This window comes from Schistocerca gregaria, chromosome 1 (assembly GCF_023897955.1).
Source record: "Schistocerca gregaria isolate iqSchGreg1 chromosome 1, iqSchGreg1.2, whole genome shotgun sequence".
NCBI classification, from domain to species: domain Eukaryota; kingdom Metazoa; phylum Arthropoda; class Insecta; order Orthoptera; family Acrididae; genus Schistocerca; species Schistocerca gregaria.
The window spans coordinates 1,156,923,093-1,156,950,861 of NC_064920.1; positions in this window are offsets into that span (position 1 = coordinate 1,156,923,093).

Here is a 27,769-nt window from a genome sequence, read left to right on the forward strand (position 1 = left end):
TACTGTCTTCCCGATGACTTACGCTTGGGCTGTGAATTTGACCATAAAAATAGACGTTAGTTTCTGTACTTAATTACTATTGAAAGTATGAAGCTCGTAGTCGTTTTCGTTTGAATTCTGTGCAACTGAAACTAGCATTTGATCAGGCAATCAAGGAGAGGCTACACCCCGTGATTCACCGATTACTAAGAGCTTCGGTATACTAGCCTAGGACGATGCGCAAGTTGCTCCTGTAAGGGAGATGAGGTGAAAGATGGTGACGTAGGATACATTTCGAGCAAGCTTTAATCGTTAGAATCATAAGAAATTGGGAAATTTTATTTTTGTGTTTCGCAAATTAAGGAATCGTAAAAAATAGAAAAAAATTATTTTTGTGTTTCATTAATCAAGGGGCAAAGGACTTCGAGCTGTGACTGACATAAGCTACTAGTGGCTGCTAATGTGGGCTGTACCCCGCACCTACATTCTCTTTAGAGTCGACATTTCGTATGCGTGAGTTCTAGTGGCACGTTTCCAAACAGGGTTCACTTTTTGGTAACGGAATAAAAGTTGTCCTGAATTTTATATACTGTTATTTTAAATAAAGTTACTCTACTGAGAAGAAAGAGAAAAAGTAATCAGCATTACATGCTTTCGATTCTTAACAACAGCGTTCTCTCTCTTTTCTCGGGGAAAAACAATGCCAAGACTTTCAGGGATCTGAAGAGTAAACTGGTGAAGGAACACTAAAGTACAATAGAAGAGGATTTCCGACAGAACAATACGCGAGACTTTACAGAACATTCAAGATTGCCTTAAGTAAATATTATACTCCAGACCTCAGATGTAAGAACAAAGAAGAGAAGGTAGTAAACGGTGACATGAAAACCAGTCCGATCTTGGCCCAATACTTTCGAGAGCTCCAAAAGTGTGAAGTGCCACCAGACATTCTCAGCTACAGCCAGTAAGAAACAAATTTCGCCTCAGACCCAACAGCTGTAGAAGAAGTTAGGAGCATCACAAAAAGAATGAAGAATCATAAAACACCTGAGGAAAAATTCTTGAATTATAGTAACGAGGATACCTTCAGCGAACTTACACATACTGTAAGTAGGATTTGGGAAGGACGGCAACTTCCAGAAAAGTGATCGTAGGCACTGATCGATACTAATACTATAGCTGAGGAAGTAAGTCTATCCCTTACGTTTTCACGACTAACCCACTGAACACTATTATGCACTATTATGCGACGGTAAATCGACGATGGCTGCGACAAGTGGAACATCAGCGACCTTGGCTGGTAAATGTGTGGTGCAGCATTATGGGAGGAAAGATAATTGGCTCCCATTTCATCGATGGCAATCTAAATGGTGCAATGTATGCTGATTTCCTACGTCATGTTGTACCGATGTTACTACAAGATGTCTCACTGCAAGATAGAATGGCGACGTAGTTCCAGCATGAGGGATGTCCGGCACATAGCTCAAGTGCGGTTGAAGCGGTATTGAATAGCGTATTTCATGACACGTGGATCGTTCTTTGAAGCACCAGACCATGGCCCGCACGTTCACCGGATCTAACGTCCCCGGATTTCTTTCAGTGGGAAAAGTTGAAGGATATTTGCTATCGTTCCCTAAAACCCTAAACCCAAATGTTGCGTGGTTTCAGTTTCCTAAATGTATGGAACGTTGCTGATTAAGAGAAAACGACGTTTCTTAGATAGTCGGAATTTCGATCGATCCGGTCCAATGCCTCAACAGCAACATCGAGATGAAACTGTAAGACACTTCGCTGCATTACTTGCACAACTTGAATCTTGTAAGTTTGCAAGGTAAGCAGCTTATGCAGGAAGTTCCCAGGCGTTGGGCGAGGGATGATTAGTTCACAAGACAGTCGACCACTGATTTAGATGGGCTTCTTTGGGGGGTGTCTCCGTTCTCCTCAACCAATCCATCAAATGTGTTTCTTCTGCTAGGACCAGTCTATTTATACGCTTCGTTGCTACGAACTTACCATACAAGCCATTGGCTGTGTTAACTTCTGTGGATTGCAGAGAAATTCACGCCGTTAACTTTTTTGGACAGTAAAGAGAAACGGTTAATTTAATCTTCAACCGGTGTTCCCACGCTTTTTGCGTAAGTCTGTTGAAATGTCAATATTGTGCGATCTTATTTTCAGTACAGAGGCCACTCCTACAGCACTTTGGGGTCAACTGTGGTTGGTTTGCTTAGCCCCTACTAAGAAGAATGCTATGGGGTTATCACCAACAGTTGTAACACCACGAAAGAGCAACGATTTTCAAAACGGTTTGGGTTCCCCAATATCGATAACAACAAAATATTGTGAGACAAACAGTTTGTTACTGACACACTAACATAGCACAATCTCTTGCAGAATTTATTTTTATGCTAAGAAAATTTGTAAAATTTCAGCACTGGACCGAAATTTGACTTAAAGAGATTTAGATGATGTCTCTCTCAACGGAGGCAAGAAATCAGTGTCACTGTGCCTTGAACTCCTTACGCTGGCAATATACACACGAATAGAGTAGATTACGTCGTTGTTTAGGCGTAGCAGTTGAATAGACCACTGCTTCATACAGGCCCTTATCTCGTCCCTTCTCAGACGATGGGGGTGCATCATGAGATGTTGCCAGCACTAAATGCAGCACAACCTTTCCTTTTCTATTTATTTATTTATTTTGATTCATCACTCATGTAACTGGTTTGATGCAGCGCCTCACGAATTCCTTTCCTGTGCCCGCGTTTTCATCTCGTAGCAGCACTTGCAACCTACACCCTCAGTTATTTGCTTGATGTACCCCAGTCTCTTCCTCTACAGTGTTCGTCTTCTGTAGCTCCCACTAGTACCACGGAAATTATTCTCTGATGTCTTACCAGACGTTCTACCATGCTGTCCCGTCTCCTTTTCACTATTTTACATATATTCCTTTGCTCTCTGATCCTCTGGAGAACCTCCCCATTCCTTACCTTACCAATACATTTAATTTTAAACATTATTCTGTACCACCACATGTCAAATGTTTCGATTTTCTTCTTTTCCGATTTTGTCTGGCAAGCCCTTTGTGTCATCGATAGTCTTCTTCTAATGTCCTTCTTGTTCCTTAAATCGTGGGTTACTTTCTTGCCTTGGCAGCAGAATTCCGGAACTTCGTCTACTTCGTGGTCACCAATTCTCATTTTAACTTTCTCTTAATTCTTGTTATTTTCGTCTTTGTTTACTCTAGTCCGTATACTGTACTACTAAACTGTTCATTCAATTCCATAGATCCTGCAATTCCTCTTCGCTTTCTTTCAGGGTAACAATTCTATCAGCGAATCTCATCGCTGATACCTACTCACCCTCAATTTTAATCCAGCTCTGGAATGTTTCCTCCATTTTCGTCATTGCATCTTCGCTGTATAGATTGAACAATAGGTGCGAAAACCTACGCCTTTGCCTTATACCTATTCCAATCCTTTCACTTCGTTCTTCATCTTCAACTCCCATTTTTCCCTCAGGGTTTTTGTACATACTATATGTTACCCGTTTTCTCTATAGGTTACCTCTTCGTTTCCTCAGGATTCCTAACCTTTGCACCATTTGACGCTGTCGATCGCTTTTTCTAAATCGACAAATCCTACGAACATGTCTTTATTTTTCTTCAGTCTTACTCACATTATCAAACGCCATATCAAACTGCCTGACTGGTGGGTTAACCTTTCTTAAATCCAAACTGATCGTCGTCTAACAAATCCTCACTTTTCTTTACCATTCATCAGTATTTTAGTCTTGTCAGCAACTTGGATCTATGAGCTGTTAAGCAGATTGTGCGATAATTCTCGCACTTTTCAGGTTTCACAGTCTTCGGAATTCTGTGGATGATATTGTTCTCCAAGTCAGATGGAAAATCGCCAGCCTGATATATTCAGAAATCCAACGAGAATATTTCGCACACGACTTTAGGAATTCCAATGGTATATTACTTATCCTTTCTGCATTACGCGATCTTCCAAAGCTCTTTTCAGATCTGGTTCTAAGACTGGAGTCGTCACTTCTTCTACGTCGGCTCTTGTTTCTTTTTATATCACGTCATAAGACGTGCCCCCCCCCCCCCCCCCCCCCGAAGATGCTCTCAATGAATTCCTTCCACCCATCGCTCTCGTCTCTCTCCTCTGCCTTTTACACTACCACCCTTGCTTTTAATTTCACCGAAAATTGTTTTGACTTTTCTATATGCTGAGTCAGGCGTTCCAAAATTCATTCCTTTTTCAATTTCTTCATATTTCCATGCAAAACATTTATCATTTAGATTTCCTGCACCTCCTATTATTTCACTCCTAAATGACCTGTGCTTCTGCTTTCCCGAATTTTTCTGAAAATTCTTGTGCGTCTTCTTCCACCAACCAACTAAAGTGTTTCTTCAGTTATTCATGGTTTCTTCGCAGTTACCTTCTTTGTACCAATGTCTTTTTTCCCAACTTCCGTGGTTGCCCTTTTAAGACATCTCCGTTACTCTTCTGCCGAACTACCTACTTATCTATTCCTTACCGCAGCAACTATAGACTCAGAGGACTTCAAGCCTATTTCATCATCCCTTATCTCTTCCGTATCCCGCTTCTTGGCCCACTGATTCTTCCTGACTTCCGCCAATCCTTCACAACTGCTAAATTATGATTCGAATCTATATTTGTCCCTGGATACGCCTTACAAGCCAGTACCTTATTTCGGAATCTCTGCCTGACCAGAATATTCACTATTACTAGCTGATGTTTATTCCTGAACTCAATTGGTCTCTTTACTCTCTCATTCCTACTGCCCTGGACAACTGCCCGTTCTTCTCTCTTTTTGAGAAGTCCGTTGGCATAACGAGGGTGACTTCTCATCCTGGAAATCTTGGTTGCTTACTTCAGCTCCAAGAAGCGGCCATCGTACGCCAACGGTTAGATGTAGTACCCCATTTACTTTTTAAATCACCATCTTCGTGGAATAAACCTGCTGGTATCAAGATATTCTTTGTTAAGGCTCTCGTCTGTACATTAATCCGCATTGCTGCAGGCAAAGAGATTGCCCACTATGCCGATCAGTCCGTGCGTCAAATGCTGAACGCTGAAGGCGGAGGAGTATTTCAATATGCCGGATGGAAGGTCTTCCACAATTGACGTTGGTCACGGATTCCTGTCCGCTTTGTATGTACCTGATTTCTCACTCTTGAGTAGAAGTTACGTCTCAAAATCACGTATGACACACATGGATGAATGAAGGATACATGTAGGATGCAGGAAGTGCAACACTATGATGTAGCCCCACGTTAAATTTTTAAAACCACCATTTCTCCGTTCAGTCGGCTTTCCTGTGAACATGGTAATGATTTTCTGATATTCCTTCATTTATTTCATTCCCTTATATATCTATTTTTCTAACTTCTATCTAGAGATTAACTAGCTCGGTCCGGCAGTACAGTATATTACACTATAAAATATCTGTCTACAATTGATACTTAATTTACTAACTACAGAAAGCGTGAATCAGACGGGAGATTAGATATAACGAATCGCCGTCATCTAGGTCGTTAGAAATTGAGCACAAGCTCGGATTGTGTCGTGGATGGGACAAGGAAAACGGCCACGGCCTTTCACAGGAGCCATCCTTGCATCTGCAGGAGTGATTTAGGGAAATCACGGAAACCCTAAATCTGCTTGCCCGGTCGCGGTTTTTAATTTTCGTCCTCCAGAATGTGAGTCATGTGCAAAAAAAAGTGATTTGTATGTGTGTGTGTGGGGGGGGGGGGGGAGAGGGGGTTGCGCATGAGCTTAAGCTGAAGTTCGACGAAAGTGTCAAACACGTAGATACCTTAAGTCTGTTTCCCTATACTAAGCATATTTTTCGGTATCAGTCACTTCTTCAAATTGTCTAATAATGGTAAACTAGTTTTCGGCAATACTTTATTATATTATCCTTCATGAATGTCGAAATAACGCCTTTGGTATCGAAAGATAGTGCTCTCAACCCTAACACCATTAGCAGTATGATCGCATACATGATATTCATCTCACTTACCGTAAGTAGTTACAATGCCAGATTAAAAATATAAAGGTTGAGGGAAATGCTTGATATGTATTCCTGTTTTATCTACACCACAACCACTTTCGGCGATGCTTAGTCACAGACGATAATGTCTGGATTAAAAAGTTCATGTCATGCGATGGAGAAGTACCGCCTTCACTGTTAACAAGCGATGATGAGTGATGCTCTCAACAATAAGCAGTGGCTGGTCGCACTCATAATCGTTGTGTAGCAACAGTCTGAGACAGCTCGTGAACGCTTACGGATCGTTTTCGGTGTCAAAGTAGCTTGCTGACGAAGACTATCGCTGTAAGTATGATCTTTAGTTAGTTTCGTTGTATAACTATGCCGTCAATCACCCTCTGACCCACTGCTTCAGGGTTGTATACTGAATTAGCAGGTCAACCTCAGCGTTCTCTTCGAACCAGTGGGTTTGAGCAGTGACGCAATAAGTGGCATTATTGGTTCCAAAGCGTTCCCAGGCTACACTTATCTTTGATTGTCCTAGTAACGGTCAGAAACACTGATTACACATTCCGCGAAAGTCGATGTATATGCCCGCATCTCGTGGTAGTGCGATAGCGTTGTCCGTTCCCGCGCACGGGTTCCCGGCTTCGATTCCCGGCGGGGTCACGGATTTTCTCTGCCTCGTGATGGCTGGGTGTTGTGTGTTGTCCTTAGGTTAGTTAGGTTTAAGTAGTTCTAAGTTCTAGGAGACTGATGACCATACATGTTAAGTCCCGTAGTGCTCAGAGCCATTTGAACCATTTTCGATGTATATAACGAAAGGAATTAGAACACAGGGGAAAATTTTGTTTTCAAAAACATATAGAGGGTGGTCCATTGATAGTGACGAGGCCAAATATCTCAAGAAATAAGCACAAACGAAAAAACTGCAATGGACGAAAGTCGTCTAGCTTGAAGAGGGAAACTAGATGGCGCTATGGTTGGCTTGCTAGATGGCGTTGCCAAAGGTCAAACGGATATCAACTTTTTTTTTAATAGGAACCCCTAGTTTTTATTAAATACTCTTGTAGTACGTAAAGAAATACGAATGTTTTGGTTGGACCACCTTTTTCGCTTTGTGATAGATGGCGCTGTAATAGTCACAAACACATGGCTCTCAATTTTAGACGAACAGCTGGTAAGAAGTAGGTTGTTTTTAATTAAAATACAGAACGTAAGTACTTTTGAACATTTTATTACGGTTGTTCCAATGTGATACATATACCTTTGAGCACTTATTATTTCTGAGAACGCATTCTGTTACAGCGTCATTACCTGTAAATACCACGTTAATGCAATAAATACTCAAAGAGATCTCCACCAACCTCACATTTCTTTTGGTACTAAACGAACATATAATAAAAATGGGGGTTCCTATTAAAAAAAAAAAAAAAAAAACGAAGTTAATATCCGTTTGACCTATGGCAGCGCCATCTAGCGGACCAACCATAGCGCCATCTGGTTTCCCCTTTCAAACTAGACAAGTTTCGTTCTTGTAGTTTTTTCGTTTGACACTTATTTCGTGAGATATTTGGCCCGGTCACGAAAAATGTCCCACCCCGTATGTGTGCTAATTCGTATTGGAGAGCGACTCTCATTTGGTGAGTCCAAGTAGTAGCGTATTTCAGCTGCTGCTTGCGCTTGGTACATTTCGCCGTGTCTGACGTTCCACCCACCCTTATACTATTTTTGTTGATGTATGATCGCCTTTACGAACTGCTGTTGTTGTCGAGCGTCTGTCTCCCACCACTGTGAACGAACCCTTCCAGCTTCTGTACTTCAGTCCTATGCAAAGTGATGGTGAAATATGAAATCGCGACGTTACTTTTAGCAACGAAATAAATTTCGGACTCGTAAGTTTCACATCTCTGCATTTTAAATTATTTCTCTCTTATAAAGACAGAATCCCTTAATTTCAACTCGCAATAGATTAAAAATATGGTTCAACTGGCTTTCAGCACTATGGGACTCAACATCTGAGGTCATCAGTCCTCTCGAACTTAGAACTACTTAAACCTAACTATCCTAAGTATACCACACACAACCATGCCCGAGGCAGGATTCGAACCTGCGACCATAGCAGTCACGCGGTTCCGGACTGAAGCGCCTAGAACTGCACGGCCACCGCGGCCGGCAATAATTAAAACTTCAACAAAATATCACACGTGTGATCCGCAGGTATATATTAAAGTTCCATCTTTTTACATCAGAAAATGATTCATTTGTTTTGCGTACACGTTGACACTGTCGGTGGCCCTTTTCCTCCAAGACTTTCTTGACACTATGAACTCGGAGTATCAAAGCATATCCTCGTGCAGAAAATGAGTGACACTCATCCCATGACGCTCTCCGCTACTTTCGCTCGAACTGTTCACGTACCGTCTGTACAAACACAGACTGGAGCGCAGGGTATCTGCTTCTTTTGTTCGACACTGCTTTTCATATATCAACTACAACGATCATCTTTAGCTGGTACTAATATTAATAGCAGAGAAGCGTATTTTATAAAACGCCTTGATACCCTACCTATATCCGCACTCAGAATAAAGAAGTCGTCCCAAATTGACTATTGTACCCACGGAAAGGGATCAGCAGGTATGCAATGATGCGATTTAAAGTTTTGAGTGACAACTGAGGGTGCTAAAAAGGGGTTTCCTAGCTAGTTAAAAATTTACTATTTTGTTTACTCAACGTGTGTTTTATTTACACGTCTCAATATTGACTTACTTTATCGCATAATAAACTTTATCCAAATACAAATTCGAAAGAAACATACATTCTTCATTATAAGTATCAGACGTCATATATGAGTCTTACACCGTATCATGATCAGTTTCTCTTGTACACTGAGTATAAAAGTTACTTAACTTCTCTCGGTAATTGGGTACAATTTGTTCTCGTAATACTTTATCGATTTGCTTTAAGTTATGTGATTCTTACTTTTTATATACTCTCGTACATTCTTTAATTACAATTTCCTGTTTCAGAGATATCATAGATTGACTGGACCTTATTTGTCACGAGTACACATTCAAATTTCAAATATTTCTACGTTAATATGCGTGGAGATGTAGATGGTTTCCATAAACTGTATCTTAACTGGCTAGAAAACCTCTTCTTTGGCATCATCAGTTGTCATTCCAAATCATTTCATCGCGGAACTACTGATCGCTTTCCGTAGGTGCATAATATACAACCTTACTATTAATGATATCAAAGTGTCTCATACAAAATCCCTACCAATCTAATGTACAGACCATTTTTACCCAAATGTACCTGATAAACGGCGTAGTTTTTTATTTATTTATTTATTTTTTGATGGACCTGTCTATCCGACCTATTATTTGTTGTTTGTACTAACGGGAGTACACTTCCCATTTTATTTTAAACCAATTGCATAAGGCCTCCACAGTTTTTTCCCCCTATTTGTCCAATGTCAACTAATACTGTTCCTCATTAAATACCTTACACTTCCTTATGCTCTAAGTAACTCATTTGATTCAGAACAAATCCACATACTTATAACATTTTATACAACAGTGCAACGTCCTACCTATTTCATTATCAGTAGAAGCCTTAAACCTACCTTCGTATTACCTACCATGGCTCACATCTTTCATTTTTTATCTTCATTAACGAAATCATTCTTTTCTACATGTCAGACAAGGTTACTTTGTTTTCGTAACTAATGTATGTTCTTGGGTCCGCGCATCTGCTATTCAAACAAAGGACGCTTCAGTCACCATGTGTTTAGCGCGTCATCTTCGTTGCATATTCCGCTTCACACCTGCCTACTACTCCGAAAATTTTTTTAGCGGCTAAACCTCTTGACACTTAAATTACTTGTCGTAGCTGTCAACTTCTTATGTCACACGCGAGCTGAGTTATCCCACCAATCCTTTGAAAACAGGTTGAAGGGTTCCATAATGGTATTGCTTATTAGAAGAGGCAAAGCAAAGTGGACCTTTAAAGAAGAAGAAAGAAAAACAAGGAGTAGATTTGTTGAAATATAAGAAGATTAGAAGACGGACTCCAAAGACACATTCCTATTCCACCCCTCATTTCAAAAAAGGACTCCGCATAGAGTGATAACATTCCTAATAGAAAAGCTTGTTTCGGCTTCACCTCACAGACTCCGAAAACTGACTTCGATAAATGCCTTTTGTATACCAGAAAAGGATGATCTGATACAATGTGTTAAAAGAGAAACCAAAAACGCTTCCTAAACCGCAGTTCTCAACTTCTTGTCTCAAGCCTCGTCTACCATCCTCTTTCTTCCACCATATGCGTACATTTACTTCCAAAATAACCTCTGTCTCGTAATTTGTTTGCAATGTATTTGATGCATGTAATAAATATTATTTATTAGTATGGAAAATAATCTTTAGATTAAGTGTACCCCTATGATTTGTTAAAGATGACGTAGCCCAACATCAGCCATATTATACTTGACGTGGATTTAACAGCAGCTGATAATAGTATTCCATGGTGTGTTAATTATATTGCATAATAGAAATGACTTCGGATTGTGTTCTCTTTTCTGTCTCCACTTTTAAAATAGCGGTGGTTTATAAATATTTTTCTTATCTACGTTGTATATATCTTTTTCTTGACAACTTTTGGGATCCACCAAGAAAACAGCTTTTGGATGTGTTATGCTTAAATTTTGTATGGTTCACTGTAATGAGGAAAAAATTTAAGTTAGAACTGTCGTGTGTATCTATCACTAATACTAAGTCATTGTTATTAAATGTTGGTGATTTTGCATTCTCATTAAATTTGTTATGCAGTCCTTCAACTGTTTGCTGTAAATGATTCCTTACTACGTCCTTTAAATTTTCTCCCACCACCGTACTGTTGTTTTGCCATTTAAATAATTTAAGCTACGTTTCACCACTAAATTTACACTTCATTACTTCTGCTGGGGATAAACCTGTAGACAGATCTGACAAATTTAATATTACCTTACATTCCTATATCATTTGTGCCCAAGTGATATGTTTGGTCGAGCAATACCTTCTATTCAATCTTCCAATTTCCTTCATAATACGTTCACATGGATTCTATTTCAAGCTATAGTTCCATGTAGTTATTTGACGTACGCCTTCCAAAGTTATCATGTCCTTAAAATTACGCCTTGTAAAGCGTGACCGTCGTCAGTTAAGAGTCCTTTTGATTTCCCAACGTCTGCGAAGGAACTGCGCACATAATTAATCACTGCATCCGTGTTTGTATGCTTAATGAGGTACAGTGTGACGTATTTAGATAACGTTCTATAAGTAACTAAATAGATGTTACGCCTCCCCTACCCATTGGTAAAGGGCTGTGAAACTCTGATGCGTTTAAGTCATGTAAACCCTTCGACAAAATACGATGCATTGCATAATTAATGCCACTGTGACCCTCCCAAGCTTCTTGACAAAATTGACTTGACAAAACCCCATAAAACAGTAAAACGATTTTATATATTTTATACACTTGCGAATACCAAAGTGACCATAGCTTCTGTGTACGAATCATTCCAACTTGGTCTCCGCACAATGCGGAATACATAGCTTCCAATATTGTGTGTTTGCATTTTCTCTCCAAAATAATGTTTTTACCACAAGTGTTATAGACATTGTGTTAATGTCGGTAATAATTCACTTTTAAAGTAGTCATCGTTCCATCCTCATCTTTTTTGACTGGTTTGATGCGGCCCGCCACGAGTTCCTTTCCTGTGCTAACCTCTTCATCTCAGAGTAGCACTTGCAACATACGTACTCAATTATTTGCTTGACGTACTCCAATCTCAGTCTTCCTCTACAGTTTTTGCCCTCTACAGCTCCCTCCAGTACCATGGAAGTCATTCCCTCATGTCTTAGCAGATGTCCTATCATCCTGTCCCTTCTCCTTATCAGTGTTTTCCACATATTCCTTTCCTCTCCGATTCTGCGTAGAACCTCCTCATTCCTTGCCTTATCAGTCCACCTAATTTTCAACATTTGTCTATAGCAGCACATCTCAAATGCTTCGATTCTCTTCTGTTCCGATTTTCCCACAGCCCATGTTTCACTACCATACAATGCTGTACTCCAGACGTACATCCTCAGAAATTTTTTCCTCAAATTAAGGCCGGTATTTGATATTAGTAGACTTCTCTTGGCCAGAAATGCCTTTTTTGCCATAGCGAGTCTGCTTTTGATGTCCTCCTTGCTCCGTCCGTCATTGGTTACTTTACTGCCTAGGTAGCAGAATTCCTTAACTTCATTGACTTCGTGACCATCGATCCTGATGTTAAGTTTCTCGCTGTTCTCATTTCTACTACTTCTCATTACCTTCGTCTTTCTCCGATTTACTCTAAAACCATACTGTGTACTCATTAGACTGTTCATTCCGTTCAGCAGATCAGTTAATTCTTCTTCACTTTCACTCTGGATAGCAATGTCATCAGCGAATCGTATCATTGATATCCTTTCACCTTGTATTTTAATTCCATTCCTGAACCTTTCTTTTATTTCCATCATTGCTTCCTCGATGTACAGACTGAAGAGTAGGGGCGAAAGGCTACATCCTTGTCTTACACCCTTCTTAATACGAGCACTTCGTTCTTGATCGTCCACTCTTGTTATTCCCTCTTGGTTGTTGTACATATTGTATATGACCCGTCTCTCCCTATATCTTACCCTTACTTTTTTCAGAATCTCGAACAGCTTGCACCATTTTATATTGTCGAACGCTTTTTCCAGGTCGACAAATCCTATGAACGTGTCATGATTTTTCTTGAGCCTTGCTTCCATTATTAGCCGTAACGTCAGAATTGCCTCTCTCGTGCCTTTATTTTTCCTTAAGCCATATTGGTCGTCACATAGCGCATTATCAATTTTCTTTTCCATTCTTCTGTATATTATTCTTGTAAGCAGCTTCGATGCATGAGCTGTTAAGCTGATTGTGCGATAATTCTCACACTTGTCAGCTGTTGCCGTCTTCGGAATTGTGTGGATGATGCTTTTCCGAAAGTCAGATGGTATGTCGCCAGACTCATATATTCTACACACCAACGTGAATAGTCGTTTTGTTGACACTTCCCCTAATGATTTTAGAAATTCTGGTGGAATGTTATCTATCCCTTCTGCCTTATTTGACCGTAAGTCCTCCAAAGCTCTTTTAATTTCCGATTTTAATACTGGATCCCCAATCTCTTATAAATCGACTCCTGTTTCTTCTTCTATCACATCAGACAAATCTTCACCCTCGTAGAGGCTTTCAATGTATTCTTTCCACCTATCTGCTCTTTCCTCTGCATTTAACAGTGGAATTCCCGTTGCACTATTAATGTTAACACCGTGGCTTTTAATGTCACCAAATATTGTTTTGACTTTCCTGTATGCTGAGTCTGTCCTTCCGACAATCATATCTTTTTCAATGTCTTCACATTTTTCCTGCAGCCATTGCGTCTTAGCTTCCCTGCACTTCCTATTTATTTCATTCCTCAGCGACTTGTATTTCCGTATTCCTGATTTTCCCGGAACATGTTTGTACATCCTCCTTTCATCAATCAACTGAAGTATTTCTTCTGTTACCCATGGTTTCTTCGCAGCTACCTTCTTTGTACCTATGTTTTCCTTCCCAACTTCTGTGATGGCCCTTTTTAGAGATGTCCATTCCTCTTCAACTGTGCTGCCTACTGCGCTATTCCTTATTGCTGTATCTATAGCGTTAGAGAACTTCAAACGTATTCCGTCATTCCTTGGAACTTCCGTATCCCACTTCTTTGCGTATTGATTCTTCCTGACTAATGTCTTGAACTTCAGCCTACTCTTCATCACTACTATATTGTGATCTGGGTCTATATCTGCTCCTGCGTACGCCTTACAATCCAGTATCTGACTTCGGAATCTCTGTCTGACCATGATGTAAACTAATTGAAATCTTCCCGTATCTCCCGGCCTTTTGCAAGTATACCTCCTCCTCTTGTGATTCTTGAACAGGGTATTCGCTATTACTAGCTGAAATTTGTTACAGAACTCAATTAGTCTTTCTCTCTTTCATTCCTTGTCCCAAGCCCATATTCTCCTGTAACGTTTTTTTCTACTCCTTCCCCTACAACTCCATTCCAGTCACCCATGACTATTAGATTTTCGTCCCCCTTTACATACTGCATTACCCTTTCAGTATCCTCATACACTTTCTCTGTTTGTTCATCTTCCGCTTGCGACGTCGGCCTGAACTATCGTTGTCGGTGTTGGTCTGCTGTCGATTCTGATTAGAACAACCCGCTCACTGAACTGTTCACAGTAACACACCCTCTGCACCACCTTCCTATTCATAACGAATCCTACACCTGTTGTACCATCTTCTGCTGCTGTTGATATTACCCGATTCTCATCTGACCAGAAATCCTTGTCTTCCTTCCAGTTTACTTCACTGACCCCTACTGTTTCTAGATTGAGCCTTTGCATTTCCCTTTTCAAATTTTCTAGCTTCCCTACCACATTCAAGCTTCTGACATTCCACGCCCCGACTCGTAGAACGTTAGCCTTTCGTTGGTTATTCAATCTTTTTCTCATGGTAACCTCCCCCTTGGCAGTCCCGTCCCGGAGATCCGAATGGGGGACTATTCCGGAATCTTTTGCCAATGGAGAGATAATCATGACACTTCTTCAACTACAGGCCACATGTCCTGTGGATACACGTTACGTGTGTTTAATGCAGTGGTTTCCATTGCCTTCTGCATCCTCATGTCTTTGATCATTGCTGATTCTTCCGCCTTTAGGGGCAATTTCCCACCCCTAGGACAAGAGAGTGCCCTGAACCTCTATCCGCTCCTCCGCCCTCTTTGAAAAGGCCGTTGGCAGAATGAGGCTGACTTCTTATGCCGGAAGTCTTCGGCCGCCAATGCTGATTATTTATCAAAATTTAGGCAGTGGCGTGGATCGAACCCGGGACCGAAAACGTTTTGATTATGAATCAAAGACGCTACCCCTAGACCACTTACTCCCACTAGGTGTCCTAGAAACCTTAATTCTTGTCGACGAAAATGTGACTTTGCCAATTTAACAGTTATTCCTTGTTCATGGAGTTTTTGTAACGCCTTAAGTAATAAAGCAAAAAGATCGTCCAAAGTGTCGGATACTAATAAAATATGGTGTACATAATTTAAAAGTTCTTGTAAGAGTTCTCCTTCCAGAGCTTGATCAAGTGCTCTAATAAATACTGAAACGGAAATATCTAATCTAAAACTGCTGTATACAGCTTAGAATCTTCATTTAATCTTCAAATCCATCGAAATAAAGTATTTTCCTTGTTCGAACTTTGCCAGTATCTCATCGATACTTATAGGTCTATCACCTTGTGTTTCTGTGTGTGTTAAATTTCGTTTGTCCAACACGAGTAGATCTTCGCCTTTAGCTTTCTTAACCAATAGTAATTGGTTATTACAAACACTTCAACTAAGTTGTGTTACTTATTTGTCTATCATATTGTTGATTTATTCTTATACCCCTGCTTCCAATCCTATTGGTATTAGTAAGATTTCCAAAAAAAATGGTTCTTTGCTTTTGATATTAAATCTACATATGCAGTCACCTACAACGCCTATTTTAATCGAAGTAACTCCTTCATGAGTACATAGAATCCGCTGTAAATATTTCTACTGTATATCTACCAACAGCCGAGATTCATCTGCTTTTTTGGCGTGTATTACCACGAGACAGTTGATATAAAGCTTTTGTACTACCTTCGTGTAATGTTTCGGCACTAGCCACTAAACATACCTCAATTAATAATTAGTCGTCACTTTTTTCTGTTTTACGTCTTTCTATATTTGCTATAGTTCGTGTCGCTGTGTTCCGTCTATGCAACTAATTAAAGGCAGTTTGTTTATTGGTAATAACTGGTTTTCGTCGCTTACTGGCGGACTAGTTTTAAAGGTACTGCATTACTATAATTATCTAATTTACACTTTACGAATGTTTTACGGATGACGTACAAAATCCCTAAATCACTATTTACATAAGTTACTAGGTTACACCTATTATTATATTAGCCATTACAAGAAACGCCTCTAAAGAACAGAATATTCCTACTTTTATACTTGTTCTATTTTCCTCTTTAATTTACCTCTAATACCAGTAACGCCTTCTATGCATACACCTGTGGTAAACTAGAAACAATTCCATCTTTTCATAAGCAGTCACTAATTCTTCTGAGATCAGGGCAATGTCGCTAGCTGAGACGATATAAATTTCTACTTTTCTGTATCTTATTTCGCCACTCACTGTAGGCTTCAATGTAACTTACTGTATTTCCTTATCTTCTTTTCGCTACAACTCTCTCGTTGAGAAAATGTTTTGCACTATAAATGAAACGCACATAACATGTGTAATATTATACAATATTGCAGAGTATTGCACCAGCGTTGTGTCTCTTTAATTCATAACACTCTCGTCGGTGTTATGTGATTACAAGCAAACAAATGTACTTGTGTATGGGCCGAGTACTGATCAGTTACACCCTAGATATTGGCTCGTGGTCCACAATGACTGCGTTTTCCATTATTACAATTGGATAGTTATTTTGAACTGTACCCTTACTAGCATTAGTTAAGTCCCCTTTGTTACAATTAGTGTTTGTGTTGGATGTATTATATGTCACGAAAACTTGTTAATGAATAGAGTTTTCGTCATGGCTTCTTGTGCTATTACTATTGTTATGTTGTTATTCAATCTGTATATTGAGCAAGCATTAAAGGAAACAAAAGAAAAATTCGGAGTAGGCATCAAAATCCATGGAGAAGAAATAAAAACTTTGAGGTTCACCGAGGACATTATAAGTCTGTCAGCAAAGGGCTTGGAAGAGTAGTTGAATGGAATGGACTACCCAGTATTTTATATTCTGTCTCTCTCACACAACGACAGATCTCCTTAATTACAACTCGAAATATTCCGAACCTTCATCACAATATTATTTGTGTGATCCTCAGGGCGTACGTTAAAGTTCTGTCTTCATACATCGAAAAGTGATTCAACTGTTTCGGGTCCCCGTTGACACTGTCGGTGTCCCTCTTACTTCAAGCCGTCCACGACACCGCCAACTCGGGTGCCAAAACACATCCGTATCCTTGTGCTGCAAATGAGTGGCGCTCATCCCCTGGCGAACCGCCGCTGCTCTTGTTGTTGCCGCTTGAATGTCTTCTGTACAAAGACAGACCGGGGTGCACAGTACCTGCTCCTTTGTTTCTAAACTATCTAACATGTATTAGCTGCCACGATCATCTTAAGCTGGCACCAATATTAATAGCGGGCCAGGGTATATGAGGAAAACGCATTGTTGCCCTACATATCACCACACCCAAGCTAAAAATAATGTCGTGATTACCTATTCATGCTTATCTATTCTGTTTACTCAACATGCATTTTATTTATGCATCTGACTAGCTGGAGTGCCCTTCTTCGCTCATAGAGCTGATATGAGATTGTGTAGTAGTTGGAATAATAGGATAAACTTTAAAGTATAATAGGTAAAAAAATTATTTAAAACATATACTATGTACAATACTAGTTAAAGCATAAGAGGAAGAAATCTGTATTTTAAACATATTCTCAATATTTACGGTACCTGTTTGTAAACAACATTTTTCATTTTGTTATCCAGGGTATATGTGTAAAAATTTTTCGAATTTCCTACTCGAGGGCAAGATATGTAAAGTTGACCGTGAGAGAAGCAGGAGTGTTTGCGGTTGATGCCGCATTGTTTAAAGTTTGTCCATGCCCTTTGATAATTGCAGATCGGTAGGCTACTTTGATTGGAAATTGCTTGTCTTTGAAATTGGAATGGTGGTTCAGTAGAGATCAGTGGTATTCTGGGGATAAATAGTGTGTGTCCTTTGTACGTTCCGGTCGTAAGTTCGGTTTCTATGATGTTGTTCGATAGCTGTTTGACGTTAATCCTTGTTTCATGAAGACGGTTTTGGCGTGTGGAGATTTACGAGGAGTATCATCGGAGATCCAATTTTAAGTCGAAGGCAGTGTAATGGGATTCCTGGTACTTGCAAAACGTTTGGAAATCCTCTAGGGAAGTTCACACTTCCTTAAACGTTTACCATCGTGTCGGTCCATTTGTATTTTCTCTGTTTACCTGAAATTTTCATATGAATATTAAAGTTGATATAGTCCATAAAATTATTTTCAGTTGCCAAAATTACCCTTTCAGATTCGAATAAATTTGGTCGATTTGTTCGTTTCCAGCAGTGTCTATGTACCAGAATGAAGCCAGTTGTCAGTATGATATGTGCCTTTACTGTTTCTAAAAGTTGAGAAAAATCTGTTGTTGTTTCGTCTTTCGATAGTTCAGCTCTCATATTTTTTGTTAGATTCCGTGTTTTTGTGTGTCTCTTGGGATGGTTTTTGAGCATGGAGTGATCTCGTCTGCTGCTGCTGGTGATAACTGGAAGTATTTGCCGAAAATATCCTTAGGATATGAATTTAGCTCCTCCCATCACTTCAAAGTATTCTCTCGAGTCTTTTAATGTTCTGTCCATGGCTCTGAATGATTTTTTTTAATTTGCCGTTGGGCATTCGTCACAGAAGATAATTTTAGCTCACTTCACCCCGTCCATAGGCTCTTGAGATTTGGCAAGCTGGGAATTGTTCTTCGGCTGTATTGAGCGGTACGAGTTTGGCGGAAATGGCAGCTCTTCCTCCTTTCATAAGTGTGGCTGCATACACGCTAGGGAGAAGTTAATACACTTTTCCAGAGTAGGAAGGAGCGCCTGGTCCCCGGCACGAATCCGCTGGCGGACTTGTGTCGGGGTGCAGTGAACCAGTGGATGGTTTTTAAGGAGATTTTCCGTCTGCCTCGGCGAATGAGGGCTTGTTCCCCTTATTCCGCCTCAGCTACACTGTGTCGGCGATTGCTGAGCAAAGAAGTTCTCCACGTACGCGTACAACACCATTAGCACAAAAACATAGGGGTTACACTCGTCTGGTGTGATACGTTCCCTTGAAAGGGGGGGAGGGGTGTTTACTGGGGACCGAGCCGCACAGTAGCCCTGGTTTCGGTGTGGGGTGGCGCAGGGGTGAAGTGGACTGCGGTAGTCGTCGTGGGGCTGTGGGCCACTGCGGCTGCGGCGGAGACGGAGCCTCACCGTCGTTTCTAGGTTCCCGGCTAACATAACATATATACTCTTCAGACAGCAGTTACATACCTGCTTTGGATTTGATTGATTACATGTTAGAATTATGGTGACTAAGTCTCTCATTTGTTGAGCTGAGGTTGTGAGTGAGGCATCTTGTAGGGTAGATTCCAAGTGGTTATCGTTTTCCAGTAGTCCTAAGAATTGGCATGTATCTCTGTACGTCAGGGATGGATAAACGTCAACAGTCTTGAGGTGTGTGAAACCACTTCACGTAGCAACATCCCGAGATGGAAACATTCGACGTTGTTCGGGTGTACGATTTGTACTCAGCATAGTGCGCAAGTTTTTATGATTCCTGGATGATCTACTGGCATTCCTAGTTTTCGTCGTTGACATATTTTTCTGGTTTAGTTCAATGTATAACAGATATACTTGATGGAAATGGAAGAGGATGTAGATGAAGATGGAATGGGAGATATGATACTACGTGAAGAGTTTGACAGACCACAGAAAGATCTGAATCGAAACAAGGCCCCAGGAGTAGACAACATTCTATTAGAACTACTGACGGCCTTGGGAGAGCCAGTCCTGACAAAACGCTACCATCTGGTGAGCAAGTTGTACGAGACAGGTGAAATACCCTCAGACTTCAAGAAGAATATAATAATTTCAATCCCAAAGAAAGCAGGTGTTGACAAATGAGAAAATTACCGAACTATCAGTTTAATAAGTCACAGCTGCAAATACTAACGCGAATTCTTTACAGACGAATGGAAAAACTGGTAGAAGCCGATCTCGGGGAAGATCAGGTGGATTCCGTAGAAATGTTGCAACACGTGAGCCAATTCTGACCTTACGACTTATATGAGAAGAAAGACTAAAGAAAGGCAAACCTACGTTTCTAGCATTAGTAGACTTAGAAGAAAGCTTAAGGAAAGGCAAACCTACGTTTCCAGATTGTTTCGGTATGTTCCACAACGATCCGGAATGTTTTGGAATGTTCGGGAATAATCTGAACTATTCTGAAAAATTCCCGAATGTTTGGGAACATCCCGTAGCATCCCAGATCATTGTGGAATATTCCAGAACACTCTAGAAGGGAGGAAGTAACAAAGTAGGGTAGTGAGTAAATAAAAACAAACAGTGAAGTGTGAGTAGTCAAAATATTACAGTGACTGAATATAAATCGAAAATAAAGTGTGGAAAGTGTACTTGGTGAATTTGTAGATAAAAATCTGATTTTATTTATATTTTACACCACGTCCAAACGTAAAAAGAGGAGGAGATCTTTCCAGCTCTGAAGTAAATCAGCGAATTAAAAAAGAACAACAAAAAAAAGGAAGCAGACGAACAGCGCGAAGCCGGCCGGGGTGGCCGAGCGGTTCTAGGCGCTACAGACTGGAACCGCGCGACCGCTTCGCTCGCAGGTTCGAATCCTGCCTCGGGCATGGATGTGTGTGATGTCCTTAGGTTATTTAGAATTAAGTAGTTCTAAGTTCTAGGGGACTGATGACCTCAGGCGTTAAGTCCCACAGTGCTCAGAGCCATTTGAAGCATTTTTGAACAGCGCAAAGCACGTTTAATTTCCCAGCGTACGAGAAAGAGAAGCGTGAGAAGCAGAGAAACAGAACAATAATGAATTGGACGAACTAATGGATAAAGAATTCTGACACAATTTTACAATAAAAGACTGCGAATTCAAGCCAGCCACTAAAGTATCACCGAATGAGAAGCGCGGACGAGGGTAAGTAAACAGTACAACTTAACAAAAGAAAAAGTTCCGCTGCGACCCGACGAATTAATGTAACAAACACAAACAGGTCGTCATCGGAAAATTGGATAACATCTACCAATCTTGTAAAGGGAAAAAAATTCAGCAGAGGAACACCAGAATCTTGTTGCATGAACGGAAAAATTCCATTACCCCCACAAGAAGCACTTCCGCAGGAATTGTTAAATGACCGGCGAAACTCAAGGATCGGAACACTTTCTTCAAAATATCAGAGCGCAGTGCCTGCCTATTCTTTCGGTGTCTCTTCCATCAGCATTAACCGAGATGAAATCGACTTCGTTTTTTCCATCCAAAGCCAAATCTATCACAACATGGGATCATTAATACCACTACGCTACGAAGACCATAAATATCTGTAAGTATATTTCATCGGGAATGGAGAAACAGAAATGTATCAGTGATGCACAAATATCAGTTGATTGTGCTGAGAAGCAGTCCGACATGTGCAGTGAATCTTATCCGAATACAATCAACTGATTCACATATTGAAAACAGCACTGGACCGAATGATTTCTGATGACTATGAAGTTATAATTCGAGCGGACAAAATACCACATAGAGAACACGACGGTCGTTTTAATGCATCCCAAGTAGATGAAGTGACCATCGTAATAGTGGACAATGAAAACACAAGCTCGACATAACTAAAGAATGAAGAAGGGAAAGAGACACACCGTTCATACAATGCCCTCCAACATCCAATAACGTTTCTGCTCGGGTAGCACTGATATTATTCTAATGTGAAACAAATCCAACCTGAAACAGTTGTAGGAACAAACAAACAAAAAAATGACTTCCAAGAGGTTCTATGCTTACCGCTTAATGACCAGAGACAATGAAACATAAATGACATTCTCAACACTTGCCGTTTATACCAATAATTCCTGATGTATATGTATACAAAAATAGAAGCTACAAATGGTTCAAATGGCTCTAAGCACTATGGGACTTAACATCTGAGGTCATCAGTCCCCTAGACTTCGAACTACTTAAACGTAACTAACCTAAGGACATCACACACATCCATGGCCAAGCAGGATTCGAACCTGTGACCGTAGCAGCAGCGCGGTTCCGGATTGAAGCGCCTAGAACCGCTCGGCCAACTGCGGCCGGCCAAAAATAGATGCGGAACGGATACTTTACATAAGGCTGAATCACAAGAAACTATGCTCGGAAGAATACATCCACCTTCGTGACGCAACCATATATGACGGAATCATTGGCGGCATTCTAGCAATGGAAATCTTACCCTCGTCATACATAGAGAGTGCGAGACACATGCACGAATACGCTCAAGATTCGATGAACTACATAAGAAAATATGGACGACCTGACCTCTTCACAACATTCACATGCAACTCGTTAGGCCAGAAATCAAAGAAAACTAGTATACAGACATGCCCGCCTGGTTAGCCATGCAATCTAACTGCTTTCCGGGCGGGAAGGCGTGCCGGTCCCTGGCACGAATCCGACCGCGTACACCATAACTAATCTACCACGCAAACATTGTGGTTACACTCGTCTGGTGTGAGACGTATCCGTGGGGTAGGAGGGGGGGGGGAGGGGGAGGGGGCTGGGAGAGACGATAGTGGGTGTTCCATTGGGGGCCAAACCTCTCAGTAACCCTGGGTTCGGTGTGATGCGGTGGTGGGATGAATGGACTGCTGTTGCCTGTTGTGGGGTTGTGTACCACTATGGGCTACGGCGAGGACAAAGCCTATCCGACGTTTCTAGGTCGCCAGTTCCATACAGTACAGTACAATACAATATACGGACAAGCTCTCATGCATCCACACGACATTGCAGAAAAAAAACAACCCAAAACGATACTGGGAAGACGCACAAGCAGAAGTTGATGGCTATCCCAAATACAGAAGACGATCACCCAAAAATATGAATAAGAGGCAGTGACCAACTGGGAGTGTATAATCAATGTGTAGTAATATATAACAATGTTGTTGTTGTTGTTGTGGTCTTCAGTCCTGAGACGGGTTTGATGCAGCTCTCCATGCTACCCTATCCTGTGCAAGCTTCTTCATCTTCCAGTACTTACTGCAACCCACATCCTTCTGAATCTGCTTAGTGTATTCATCACTTGGTCTCCGTCTACGATTTTTACCCTCCACGCTGCACTCCAATGCTGAATTTGTGATCCGCTGATGCCACAGAACATGTCCTACTAACCGGTCCCTTCGTTTTGTCAAGTTGTGCTACATACTTCTCCCCAATTCTATTCAATACTTCATCATTAGTTATGTGATGTACCCATCTAATCTTCAGCATTATTCTGTAGCACCACATTTCGAAAGATTCTATTCTCTTCTTGCCTAAACTATTTATCGTTCATGTTTCACTTCCATACATGGCTACACTCCATACAAATACTTTCAGAAACGACTTCCTGACACTTAAATCGATACTCGATGTTAACAAATTTCTCTTTCTCAGAAACGCTTTCCTTGCCATTGCCAGTCTACATTTGATATCTACTTTACTTCGACCATCATCAGTCATTTTGCTCCCCAAATAGCAAAACTCCTTTACTACTTTAAGTGTCTCATTTCCTAATTTTATTCCCTCAGCATCACCCGACATAATTTGAACACATTCCATTATCCTCGTTTTGCTTTTGTTGATGTCCATCTTATATCCTCCTTTCAAGACACTGTCCATTCCGTTCAACTGCTCCTCCAGGTCCTTTGTTGTCTCTGATAGAATTACAATGTCATCGGCGAACCTCAAAGTTTTTATTTCTTTTCCATGGATTTTAATACCTACTCCGAATTTTTCTTTTGTTTCCTTTACTACTTGCTCAATATACAGATTGAATAACAGCGGGGAGAGGCTACAACCCTGTCTCACTCCCTTCCCAACCACTGCTTCCCTTTCATGCCCCTCGACGCTTATAACTGCCATCTGGTTTCTGTACAAATTGTAAATAGCCTTTCGCTCACTGTATTTTACCCCTGCCACCTTTAGAATTTGAAAGAGAGCATTACAGTCAACATTGTCAAAGGCTTTCTCTAAGTCTACAAATGCTAGAAACGTAGGTTTGCCTTTCCTTAATCTTTCTTCTAAGATAAGTCGTAAGGTCAGAATTGGCTCACGAGTTTGCAACATTTCTACGGAATCCACCTGATCTTCCCTGAGATCGGCTTCTACCAGTTTTTCCATTCGTCTGTAAAGAATTCGCGTTAGTATTTGCACCTGTGACTTATTAAACTGATAGTTCGGTAGATTTCACATCTGTCAACACCTGCTTTTTAGGCTTTGGAATTATTATACTCTTCTTGAAGTCTGAGGGAATTTCGCCTGTCTCATACATCTTGCTCACTATATGGTAGAGTTTTGTCAGGACTGGCTCTCCCAAGGCCGTCAGTAGTTCTAATGGAATGCTGTCTACTCCCAGGGCCTTGTTTCGACCTAGGTCTTTCAGTGCTCTGTCAAACTCTTCACGCTGTATCATATCTCCCATTTCATCTTCATCTACCTCCTCTTCCATTTCCATAATATTGTCCTCAAGAACATTGCCCCTGTATAGACCCTTCTATATACTCCATCCACCTTTGTGTTTTTCCGTGTTTGGTTAGAACTGGGTTTCCCTCTGGGCTCTTGATATTCATGCAAGTGGTTCTCTTTTCTGTAAGGTCTCTTTAATTTTCCTGTAGGCGGAATCTATCTTACCCCTCATGAGATAAGCTTCTACATATTTTTAAGACGTTTGTGTTCCTTTTTGCCTGCTTCACTTGCTGCATTTTTGTATTTTCTCCTTTCATCAATTAAATTCAGTATCTCTTCTGTTACCCAAGGATTTCTACTAGCCCTCGTCTTTTTACTACTTGATTCTCTGCTACCTTCACTATTTCATTCCTCAAAGCTACCCATTCTTCTTCTACTGTATTTCTTTTCCCCATTCCTGTCAATTGTTCCCTTATGATCTCCCTGAAACTCTGTACAACCTCTGGTTCTTTCAGTTCTTTCAGTTGATCTAGGTCCTATCTCCTTAAATTCCCACCTTTTTGCAGTTTCTTCTGTTTTTATCTACAGTTCATAACAAATAGATTGTGGTCAGAGTCCACATATGCCCGTGGAAATGTCTTACAATTTAAAACCTGGTTCTTAAATCTCTGCCTTACCATTATATAATCTATCTGAAACCTTTTCGTAACTCTAATGTTCTTCCATGTAACAACCTTCTTTCATGTGTTAGTGTGTTAGCTCTGTGCAAAATTCTACCAGGCGGCTTCCTCTTTCATTTCTTACCTCAATCCATAATCACCTACTACGTTTTCTTCTCTTCCTGCTCCTACTGTCGATTTCCAGTCACCCATGACTATTAAATTTTCGTCTTCCTTCACTACCTGAATAATTTCTTTTATCTCATCATACAGTGCATCAATTTCTTCATCATCTGCAGAGCTAGTTGGCATATAAACTTGTACTATTTTAGTAGGTTTGGGCTTCGTGTCTATCTTGGCCACAATAATGCGTTCACTATGCTGTTGGTAGTAGCTTACCCGCACTCCTATTTTTTATTCATTATTAAACCTACTCTGCATTACCCCTATTTGATTTTGTATTTATAAACTTATATTCGCTTGACCAAAAGTCTTGTTCCTGCTGCGACCGAACTTCACTAATTCCTACTATATCTAACTTTAACCTATCCATTTCCCTTTTTAAGTTTTCTAACCTACCTGCGCAATTAAGGAATCTGACATTCCATGCTCCGACCCGTAGAACGCGAGTTTCTTTCTCCTGATAACGACATCTTCTTGAGTAGTCCGCGCCCGGAGATCCGAATGGGGGACTATTTTACCTCCGGAATATTTTATCCAAGAGGACTCCATCATCATTTAATCATGCAGTAAAGCTGCATGCCATCGGGAAAAATTACGGCTGTAGTTTCCCCTTGCTTTCAGCCGTTCGCAGTACCACAACAGCAAGGCCGTTTTGGTTAGTGTTACAGGGCCAGATCAGTCAATCATCTAGACTGTTGGCCCTGCAACAACTGAAAAGGCTGCTGCCCTCTTCAGGAACCACACGTTTGTTTGGCCTCTCAACAGATACCCCTCCACTGTGGTTGCACCTACGGTATGGCTATCTGTATCGCTGAGGCACGAAAGCCTCCCCACCAACGGCAATGTCCATGGTTCATTGGCAGGGGGTGGGGGTGGGGGAGGTGAATCTGTCTACACACCATTTTATTTGTACCGTGTACTAACGCGTGTATACTAACCTTTTTATTTGAAATCAATTGCGCATCGCGTCCTCAGCTTCTCTCCAGTTCTTTCCCTCACATCGTTTCGAAGAAGTTCCTTCACTCGACTGCACCCAGATGTCACCCTACACTCTTCCTCATTTCACACCTTACACTTCCTCAAACTATGAGTACACCTACAGTGGCTCATAAGTTTCATTATTTAACTTTCCTAAGGACATAATACGTTATTATATGTGAGACAACGTTAAACTGTAATCGTAAATAGTGTAGGTTGTTGGGTCTACGCGTCTGCTACTCAAACGCTTGACTTACCAAGTGTTTATCGCGTCATCTTCTATGCGCATTCCGCCTCACGCCTGCCTATTCCGCCGAAAATTTCTGAAGCACCTTAATCTATTTGCACTCCAATTACTTTGTCGTAGTTGTCAACGTCTTACGACACACGGGGGTGGAGCAGTCTCGGGAGTCGTGTGAAAACGTTTTGAAGGTGAATGGAAATGAGAAGGCGTCCACAAATAGAGATTGTTGCTTATGGAAAGAGGCAAAGTAAGACAGGACTTACTCTAAGTAAGAGTAAGGAACCAGAACAAGATTCAGTTTGTTGAAATCGAAGAAGAAAACAAAGCAGAATCCAAAGACAGGTTCCTATCCCCTCCCCAGTCCAAAACAGGAAATGAGTTTTCCGGATGTTTCGTCTCAGCGGTGATCCAGTGGCTAAATGTGGATGTGTCACCGCCTTAATTTGTTGTGGTGAACCGGGCGAAGTACCAGCTTTCTGAGTTGGAGACTCGGCGTCTTTGTTATATTGACGTTAATATTTTTGTTACGAGTTCTCTGTGATATACGAGGGTTGCCCAGAAAGTAATGTGCCATTTTTTTTCCTCAGCCGCAAACAACGCTACGAATGTGAAAAGTTATGTATGTATTATTTTCAGTCTCCTGAGTGAAAGCGCGAAGTCTCCTTTACTTCCGACAGATACCGTAGCTTCAGGAGAGTTTCAAATGGCGCCTGTAGGTAATGTACGTCATAAACAACATGCCGTCATTGAATTTCTCACTACAGAGAAAGAAAATGCGGGGAACATTCACAAATGCTTTTGCATAGCCTTTGGAACATCTGCTGTCGACAGAAATACAGTTAGTCGCTGCGTAAGGAGGGTGAGGTCGTCAGAATGCGCTTCGGAGGAGCTCCGCGATTTTCAGCGGTCAGGGACACCATCCACGGCTGTCACACCTGAACCGTTGCAGCGAGCTGATGTTATCATTTGCGAAGACAGGCGCAGTACGACTCTGCAGTTGGGGTTGCATCTGTCAATCAGCAAAGGAAATGTGGATGCAGTTATCCGCACTCTTGGATATTCAAAAGTGTGCTTAAGGTGGGCCTCGCGGTGTCTAACGGTGGATAACAAATCGAACAGAAAAAAAACATTTGTCTTGATTTGTTGCAACGATTTGAAGCTGACTGGGAGGCGTTCTTGTCCCGATTTGTGACAGGTGATGAAACCTGAGGCAACCATTCTGATCCCGAAACAAAACGACAGTCGGGAGAATGGCCCTATTTCCACAACCCGCAGAAGAACAAATT